Below are 9,515 nucleotides of genomic sequence, written 5' to 3'. Positions count from 1 at the left end.
TCTACCCACTGTACCCTGCCCACCAAAATTGGCATACTATCTTCTTGTCATTCAGATCTTTGTTTGTCATATTCCCAGAGCTAATTCCTTGAGCATTTTGTCTAAAATAGCCCTTCTCTCTCAGTCACTTACATCTTATACAGCTAATTGTCTTCAGACATTTAAGATCATTGACAATTACTGATGCTATCTCTTTTCCTCCAACAGTAGAATACAGATTTGATGAGCAGAAACCTTGTCTGACATTCTCCCTGCTATATCCCTAACATTATAGAATGTATATGGTACTTGGTGGTCTCTATAAATACTTGTTGGATGACTCAATGAATGTGCAAACTATAAATATTTGTTACGAACTATAAGAAGTTGCCAGCGAACTTCACATTTGCAAACCTCATCATCTTTATTATGGGCACTAGAAGTCTCATCTGGATCCTGTGCCTAACCAGTAGAAGGCCATAGTGTTGGGCCTGGACTGGGTTGCAGTGTCCCAGTCACCTAGACTTTGTGGAGCTTACCTGTGACTAGTAGACCAAGGTACCAAGGGTGAGCCAAGAAGCAACCTCCAAAACTCATCAGAAAGTTCAACCTGGCCGCTACTTCTTATAGGATAGGCAAAGTGGGAAGATCTTGGTATGAAGCATAGGATATAAACTGGGGAAACTAGACCAGAGTTCAAGCTTGGAGGAACTCCCAGAGCCATGGGAATGTGGTCTTAGAAAGCCCCTATAGTTTTGGGTGAGCCAGTGAAGGAGCAGTTAGACTTACTTGGTTCAGGCACACAATGACCTTCAGTCCTTCTCTTGAAGGCATGAGCTGGCCGCAGTTGCACTTTGCCCTGCTGGTGAGGATCTGATGCCAGAGAATGACAATGGGTCAAGGGTTGGGTGGGAAGAATTCATTGCTGGTTAAGTCTTTTTTGATACTGAGTAGAGAATAGATTTAGAGGAGGGGAAGGGAAGACCACAGGTACACCACTAAAGAGGTTATTTAGCAGTCCAGAAAAGAGGACAAGAGCTGGTGACAGTAGAAGGGAGGAAGAGAAAGAGATTCATGCAAGAGAATGACTGATGCAAAATGTACAAAATTTAAATTCAATCAGATTAGACCAATGGAATAAGGAAAAAGAAAGACACCATGAAAACCAGGAGGATCTGAGCTTGCTCAGCGTTGGAGAGGGTGCTATGTGCCTTGATTAAGTTAAAGACAGCAAGGGAGAGGCACTTGTTTGCAGGGAAATGTGCGTTACCTCTGGACAGGCTGATGTGACAAGCTCATTGGGCCTCCAGAAAGATTTTTTCCAAAAGTAGCTAGAACTATAGGGCTACAGCACAAAAGACCCAGGAACCAGGTGAATGCCTGGAAGAATGGAAGAAATTATATTATTTAAAGTAAAATGGGCCATGTGTGGTGGCTCATGCCTCTAATCCCAGCACTTTGGGAGGCCAAGGCAGGCAGATCCTTTGAGGTCAGGAGTTCAAGACCAGCCTGGCCAACATGGGAAGACCCCATCTCTACTAAAAATACAAAAATTAGCCTGGTATGGCAGTGCACACCTGTAATCTCAGCTACTCTGAAAGCAGAGGCAGGAGAATTGCTTGAATTGGGGAGGCCAAGGTTGCAGTGAGCTGAGATGGCACCGCTGCATTCCAGCCTGGGTGACAGAGCGAGACTCCATCTTAAAACAAAACAAGATAAAACAAACAAACAAAGTAAAATGGGGCTTTTGAAAGTAACCAAGAATTTTAGTAGAGGGAGGGGAGCCAGGAGGACATTTTTAGCTTGAATAAAAACTAACGCTTATGGAGGGAAAGCTTGAAGCTGGAGGATGGTTTCTTATTCGAATGCAGGGTTTGGGAATTAATTATTTAAAATATATCATGTGATTTCAGAAATCACCTATCTTTTGCTTTACAAAGAGAACTCAGGACTGTCTTAAGAGAGTCAGAAGCCTAGGAACAAAAACCCCAAAGGGGCCAGACAAGGAAAACCTAGATCTCCCCAGGACAAAGGGGAAGGCGCTCCCGTTCAGTGCTGCTTTCCGGCCACAACCACCTGTGAAGAGCACTTTGTGCAGGTAATTCTGAAAACACCACAGTAAAAAAAGAATCGCATGTTATTAATCATAAACATGAAAACAAAAACAAATGAAGGTTTCTCCTTGCCTTTAAATGAAGACAACCAAAAGCATCAGAGATGAAAACAAGACAGATACAACATGAAGACTGAAAACCGGATGATACTGTAGGGGGCATGCGTAAAAAAAGAAAATAATTACTATGAGACTTAGATCACAGAGCAAAAGGAGTCCTAAAAGAGCTTCCCACCTACAATAGAAACAAGCAACAATTTAAAAATATGAAGGAAGTGGGCTGGGCATGGTGGCTCATGCCTATAACCTCAGCACTTTGGGAGGCTGAGGCAGGCGGATCACTTGAGCTCAAGACCAGCCTGGGCAGCATGGTGAAACTCCATCTCTATTAAAAATACAAAGTAAGCCTGGTATGGTGGCGGGCATCTCTAATCCCAGCTACTCGGGAGGCTGAGACAGGAGAATCTCTTGAACCCAGGAGATGAAGGTTACAGTGAGCCAAGATCGTGCCACTATACTCCAGCCTAGGTGACAGAGTGAGACTCCATGTCAAAAATAAAATGAGTAGAATAGAATGGTGATATTTCATAAGCCAGCATTACATTAATGAGAGAATATGATCGAGGTAGCCTTGGGTCCTTTTCCCTGAGTTTTTACAATAAGCCCCAGGCCAGGGTTACAAATATCAAGCAAAGGGAATACTAGGGAATTAGGGATGAGGCTACTAGTCAGGGCTGGAATAAAGAGATAGTCATGTGGGGTGAGGCAGGTGGGAAGTAGGGCAGGTCTTAGCTAAGAACCTCAGAGGAGGCCTCTCAGGTCAGACCCAAGGCTACATACAGGGAAAGGATCAGCCTCAGAGACGAGGAGCTGCTGGCTTTCCATGGGTGCAGCTTCTGGTGATGCCTCTTGGACTAGTTCCCACAATTCAGGTTACCTGAAGCTTCCCCCAGAAATGGACACTTTTCTTTTGAAATATAGGATGGAAAGTAAACTCTATTTCTTGAGAATCTTGAAGGACCTCCAGGCAGTGTAGGCCAGGAAATAGGAGATTTGGTCGTCAAATCAACTTTGAGAAATACTGGATTCAAGTAACTTTCTTTGAATTCTCAGTGACCATTGAATTCTCAGTATATGAAAGGCCCTCCAAAGTCTAGCTTTTATTTATTTATTTATTTATTTATTTATTTAGATGAAGACTTGCTCTGTCATCCAGGCTGGAGTGCAGTGGTGCCATCTTAGCTCAGTGCAACCTCTACCTCTTGTGTTCAAGTGATTCTCCTGCCTCAGCCTCCCATGTAGCTGGGATTACAGGCACCCACCACCATGCTTGGCTAATTTTTCTATTTTTAGTAGAGATGGGGTTTCACCACGTTGGCCAGGCTGATCTCAAACTCTTGATCTCAAGTTATCTGCCCACATAGGCCTCCTAGAATGCTAGGATTATAGGCATGAGCCACCACACCTGGCCAAAAGTCCTGCTTTTAAAGAAACCAGTTTAATGATTCCAATATTTTCCCCAATAAATGCCAGAAAGTTAGAGAGCCACAAAACACACTTTTTCTTCACTGCCTTGGGGCTATAATGTGGAATGATCACAGTATTGGTCACCAAGTTGGAGTTGGCTGATGTGATTGGCTGTGCCCATCTCTTCTTACTTCCATGTTTCTACTTTATAGTAAAGTTGAAGGGAGCAACTTTCTCGGTGGAGGGTATCTGAGCAATATGTATTCTGGCTAAAGCCTCTCAGCACACTCATGGAGAACTACAATACAAATTATCAATCTATTTGTAGAGCACTCTCTGTGTGTTACAAAGCACTTTACTACTATTTCATATAGTAAATATGTAAATGTAGTGAATATGTAAATATATGACAGAGTAATATGATGGAGTTGGAAGAAGCTGAGTTGATTGTATTCTAGGAGTGCAGTAAAACAAGCTTGGTACCTGCAAGGTGTATGTCAGTTGGTTCTAGTAAACTGAAGATTTGGGGTAATTGGATCCCACTTTCTACAGCAGTTTCCATTAGTTGAATGCATACCTACTGCTTGCCCTGGGGGTGTTTTCCCCATGGATCCCTTCTCAAGGTTCACTTTTTAATTACTTGAATACCCCGAAGGTGCTGACTGAACAGGTTCATTTAAATGGGAAGACCTAAAACTCGTGTTGTTTTTCAGCCCCTTGCTGAGGCACCTGATGATTATACCATGGCCAACAGGGTCAAGTCCAAATGCCTTTGCATCCTTTCACAACATCATTTCCCGTAATTTTACCTGCACACTGCCTTCCAGCTCCTGGGAGCCAGACTCCATTTCCTTACTGGGCTCTGCTTCCTCTGCTTCTCACCCCTCAACATACACATCTCTGTTCCTGGCTGCCTGCAAAAGCCTCCCCAGCTCCCCAGGGCAGAGCTAGTTGCTCCTTCCCCTGGATCCCATGGCCCTTTCTACCTATGGGCCTCCCGTAGTGCCTAATGGCTCATAGATGATGCCCAGGAAACATTCATTGAGTGGATGGTTCATTTAGGCATTATCTTTTACTGCAATGTCTCCAGATTTGACAATAAGACACAGGAAAGCATGCCACCAATTGCTAGCAGTCAATCAAGAGTGGTGGGAGGGAGGAGCCAGAGCCAGAATTGGCTGGCTGGGGGTGGTGGGACAGGCCTAGGCAAGTGGCTGCCAAGTAGAATCTCTTTGGGGGAAGAGATATGATATGGTTTGGAGGTTTGTCCCCTCCAAATCTTATGTTGGCATGTGACCCCCCCAATGTTAGAGGTGGGGCCAAGTAGGAGGTGTTTGGACCATGGGGGTGGACCCTTCATAAATGGCGTGGTTCCCTTGGTGATGAGTGAGTTCTCACTCTGTTATTGATATTTGATTGTTAAAAAGAACCTGGCACCTCCTTCCTCTCTCTCTCTTGCACCCACTCTCACCATGTGACACATCTGCTTCCCCTTCACCTTCTGCCATTCGTAAAGGCTTCTGGAGGTCTCCTCCAAAACAGATGCTAGCACTGTGCTTCTTGCACAGTCCGTAGGGCCATGAGCCAAAATAAACCTCTTTTCTGTATGAATTACCCAGTCCTGGGTATTTCTTTATAGCAATGCAAAAAGGAACTAATACAAAGCATATGTAATTTTTAAAAATGCTTTTCTAAAGGAGCATAGATTTAATGAGGATGTCAGGAACAGTGGCCTGACAGGAAGAATAGATTCAAAATAAGCCACATGGCATAGTAGAGGGTGGAAGAGATGGGGCAAAGGACTGTGCCTGGGCCCCACTCGCTGGTAAAGCAGAAATCCTACTGCGGTGCCAGGGGTGCTCCTTGTCTCAGGGACAGGGCAGGGCTGAGGAGCAGGCTGAAGCCCCTCCCCACCTTCAGCCTCCATGTTAAAGTCAGGGACTCATGGCCAGGTTCTCCTGGAAGAGAAGTAAAGGTAGTACACGATTTGCTACTGGTTTTTTGGCTATTTTACCAATCATTTCCTCTTCATGTTTAACCTTTTGTTACTTGACTAAAATCTTTAAGAAGAGCTTAGTTCCTTCTGAGCTCAGTCCACCCTTGTTCTCTTTCCTCAAAATCCCTGAACTCAAAGGGGCAGAAACCAGGTTTCTAGACGTTCAGCTCAGCCAGGCAAACAGCCTCTAGTAATTCCAGGCAAGTGCAAAGGCAAGTAGCAAATCGGGCAAACAGTAGAGGTTGCATCTGTTTTCTTTTTGAGAGTATCCTTATCAGAGAGCCAGAACTAGTCATTAAATTATGTTTGTTTGCTAAAGTTGCTTTATCTTGTTGAGCCTGAAAGTGCAGCCATGTACAAAAAAGATCACAGACCACTGCAATTAACTGGGACTACAGAGTGTATTTAGTTCCTCCCGTCTCATTTCACAGGGTGGAAACTGATAGGGGAAAAAGAGAAACTCAAATTACAACAGACTTGGTAGAATTCTGTTGCTGTTTTCCTCTAGACAACTCAGGCTCCATTTTAGGTCCTTCTAAAAAGCCACCATTTTCTGATTTGTTCCTTTAGAAACAGGGTAGCAAATATAAGGATGGGAACAGAAGTGAGAAAGGTACTCCGAAGCAACAGACACAAAACAAGAGCGATTGATGGACTGCCCGAGCTTGGGTAGATAATTCCACCCTGAACCAATCCTTACATACAGGAAACGCCATAAAATATTGATCTATGAATGAGTATATTGAATTGCCCATTCCTTCTTAAAATATACTAATGGGCCGGGCGCGGTGGCTCACGCCTGTAATCCCAGCACTTTGGGAGGCCGAGGCAGGTGGATCACGATGTCAAGAGATCAAGACCATCCTGGTCAACATGGTGAAACCCCATCTCTACTAAAACTACAAAAAATTAGCTGGGCATGGTGGCGTGTGCCTGTAATCCCAGCTACTCAGGAGGCTGAGGCAGGAGAATTGCCTGAACCCAGGAGGCGGAGGTTGCGGTGAGCCGAGATCGCGCCATTGCACTCCAGCCTGGGTAACAAGAGCGAAACTACGTCTCAAAAAAAAAAAAAAAAAAATATATATATATATATATATATATACTAATGGACAGATGCAGTGATACAGGTGATACATCTTAATTGCTAATCCCATAAACATGATCGAGCATCTACTCTACTAAATCCACAGAGATTAAAGTAAGGACATAAATATGCATAATGAGAAGAACAAACATTTATTGAGAGCTACAATGTTTTAGGTGCTGGACCAAGTTATAATCTTAATAATAAGTACAATTGTTTGTCCATTTTATAAGTAAGGCAACTAAGACTTAGGATAATGAAGTAGCTGGCCTGAGGTCACACAGCAGACAGGTGACAATGCCGAGATTCTGAATTAGGTTAGCCCAAGCTCCTAATCATTCTGTCCCAGTGACCCCCATGACACTAGATCCCTGGAACCTGCAGTATGGGTGGCACATTCCCGAACAGAGTGCCAGTACCACGTGATAAAAACTTCAAATGGGAAATGGGAAAAGGGAAGGTGGGTTAAAGAACAGGGAGATTTGCTAAATCATACAAAATTACAGCTGGATAGGAGGAGGAATGTCTAGTGTTCTATAGCACTGTAAGATGACTATAGTTAACAGTAACATAGTTTCAAAGAGCTAGAAGGAGGATCTTGAACATTTCTAAAACAAATAAATGATAATGTTTGAGATGACAGATATGCTAATTACCCCCATCTGATCATTATACCTTCTATGTATCACAACATCACCATATACCCCATATATTTGTACAATTATTATTTGTCAACTAAAAAAATAAAGTAAAATGGATTCCAAACAGGAAAAAAGGAAGAATTCATAGGGAAGGTAACACTAGAGCAAGTGCTTAAGAATGAGGGAGAAAGTTGGGTGAGGTGGCTCATGCCTGTAATCCTAACACTTAGGGAGGCTGAGGTGTGAGGATTACATGAGCCAAGGAGATCAAGACCAGCCTGGGCTACATAGAAAGACCCTGTCTTTATTTTTAATATACATTTATATTATAAAATCGTTTAAAAAAAAAAAGAATGAGGGAGGAAATGTCCATTTGGAGAGGACTGGAGGGGAGAAGTGCACCTTAGGAATGGGGTTGAGCCAAATAGGAACATCGCACCTGATGCTGTAGAAGAGTCAAAGAGTGCCAGGGTCAGACTAAACATACCTCAGGGCTCAGATGGTAGCCTAAATCCAGCTGAAGAGAGAGACCAATCTCCATGCAATCAGGATGAAGAGTTGTAGACCATGAGGTGGAAACTGCTGTTGGCCATCCGAGCTCAACCTTCATGGAGACTGGTGCACCGCTGCCCACTCAGGTCACCAGCTGGATGCTGCCCTGGAGTAGACTAGCTGGGAGGGTTGTGCAGTGTAGGGACACAGCCAAAAGGAGCTGCCCAAGAACCAGGGAAATTACTAAAGATGGTGTCAAGTTCTATGAAACAGTCTCCTTTTCCACAGCCCTTGGCTTCATCCAGCCTCACCCTTGGAGATCAGCACATGTTGCAGTCAGGGGTTCTGCAAGAAACACAAGAAGCATCAAAGAAAACGGAGATTCCACGTGATATTGATGCCCAAGCATCCAGCGAAGTCAGCTTTCTGTTCTTTGCTCTGTGCTTGCTTAGGCAAGTCCTCAAGTTTGAAAGACCAAAAATCATGGCTAACATAGGGACGCCAGCCAGCCTGAGCGGCCACAACACCTCTGCTAATACTTGCTGGCCTTCTTAGAGAGGCATCCCTTTTCTCTTTTGCACACCTTGGAGTTTCTCTTTTTCCATTTCTCACCCTAATCTTCTCTGAGCTTCCCTCTTCCTTTCCCTTTCTTCTTCCTCTTTCCTTCATCAGTCTCTGGTGGACCCGCCCCATGGCTGGCAGCTCTGGGCCCAGGCAGTTGCCAGCTCTGATTCTCCAGCCCCGCTTTGGAAGAGCAGCATCCCCTTGTGGTCATGGACTACCTGCATCTGAATCCTCCAGAGAGCTGGGAAAATGCAGAGCCCTGGGCCCACCTCCAACCTGCTGAAATAGGCTTGCTGAACTGGAAGCTATGCCTCCAACAAGTCTTCCGGGTCAGTTTTTGCTCTCTAAGGTTTAAGACCCTTGCTCTAAAGACAAAGGCCCTGGAAACTTTGGTCTCTCGTCTCTCTCTGTTTCCTCCATTAACCCTTCTCTAAAAAATGGAGAAGCTGAGTTGAAGAAACAGCACTGAGTTTTTCCTTTCCTCTTTGTCTTCTGCCTAGACACCCTTCTCCTCTACTGGATGGTGGGTCTCTAAGGATGGGAGTCATGTTCTACTCAGCTATGGAACCCTGAGATTCCTGTTATTCCTGGGTCACCATGGGCACTTAGAGAATGTGGAATGAATACACTGTTGATGCAGGGAACGCCCTCTCTCCCTCCCTGCCCCGTCCCTTCTTTTCTCCTCCTCCCCTCTTCTGTTTCTCTTTCTCTTGGGACCCCCCTGGCCTTGGGCACAAAACCCAAATGTTTTAAGAGATGGTTAATGTTTAAAGGGAGACAGGCGGGCACAGGCAGGGCAATGGCAGGTTGCTCAATGGGCAAACAAATCCACCTTCTTCTGTTGTCTCCTAAGCCAACAGGAAGCAGCCAAAAGACGGTCAAATGGTCACTCACCCTGCAAGGGCTTGGGACAGCTGTCCTGCCTGCCCCACGCAGCAGTTGCATAACCTTGCTGCAATAATTTGGAGCTATAAATAGCCTTTACTGAGGAGCCCCAATCTGGGATTGGACAGGCCCGAGGAGTGGCCTTTATTCGTTGCCCCTTCAAACCAGTGGGGAAAAACATTTTTTTTAAAGTCTCTCTTATAGAATCTGAGCCTGAGGCAAAGTATTCCATCTTCTTCTTTGAGTTCAGCCCGTAGTCTCATTCTATGACTGCATTTAGAGTCTCCACACAGC

At 44.7% G+C, this 9,515-nt stretch overlaps 1 long non-coding RNA gene across 1 annotated transcript; it reads right to left on the bottom strand.

Annotated features, from left to right (window-relative positions):
• On the bottom strand, nucleotides 1-8,961 carry LOC108309411. The gene is made up of 3 exons (XR_001827317.1): nucleotides 8,606-8,961; nucleotides 7,720-8,117; nucleotides 1-1,359 (listed from the first exon to the last, which is right to left on the bottom strand). It is a non-coding gene; the product is annotated as an uncharacterized LOC108309411 (long non-coding RNA).
• Between the last annotated feature and the right edge of the window lie 554 nt (nucleotides 8,962-9,515).

Source organism: Cebus imitator, unplaced genomic scaffold (assembly GCF_001604975.1).
Source record: "Cebus imitator isolate Cc_AM_T3 unplaced genomic scaffold, Cebus_imitator-1.0 Scaffold5, whole genome shotgun sequence".
Lineage (NCBI taxonomy): Eukaryota > Metazoa > Chordata > Mammalia > Primates > Cebidae > Cebus > Cebus imitator.
This window is presented reverse-complemented; position numbering and strand designations above follow the sequence as displayed.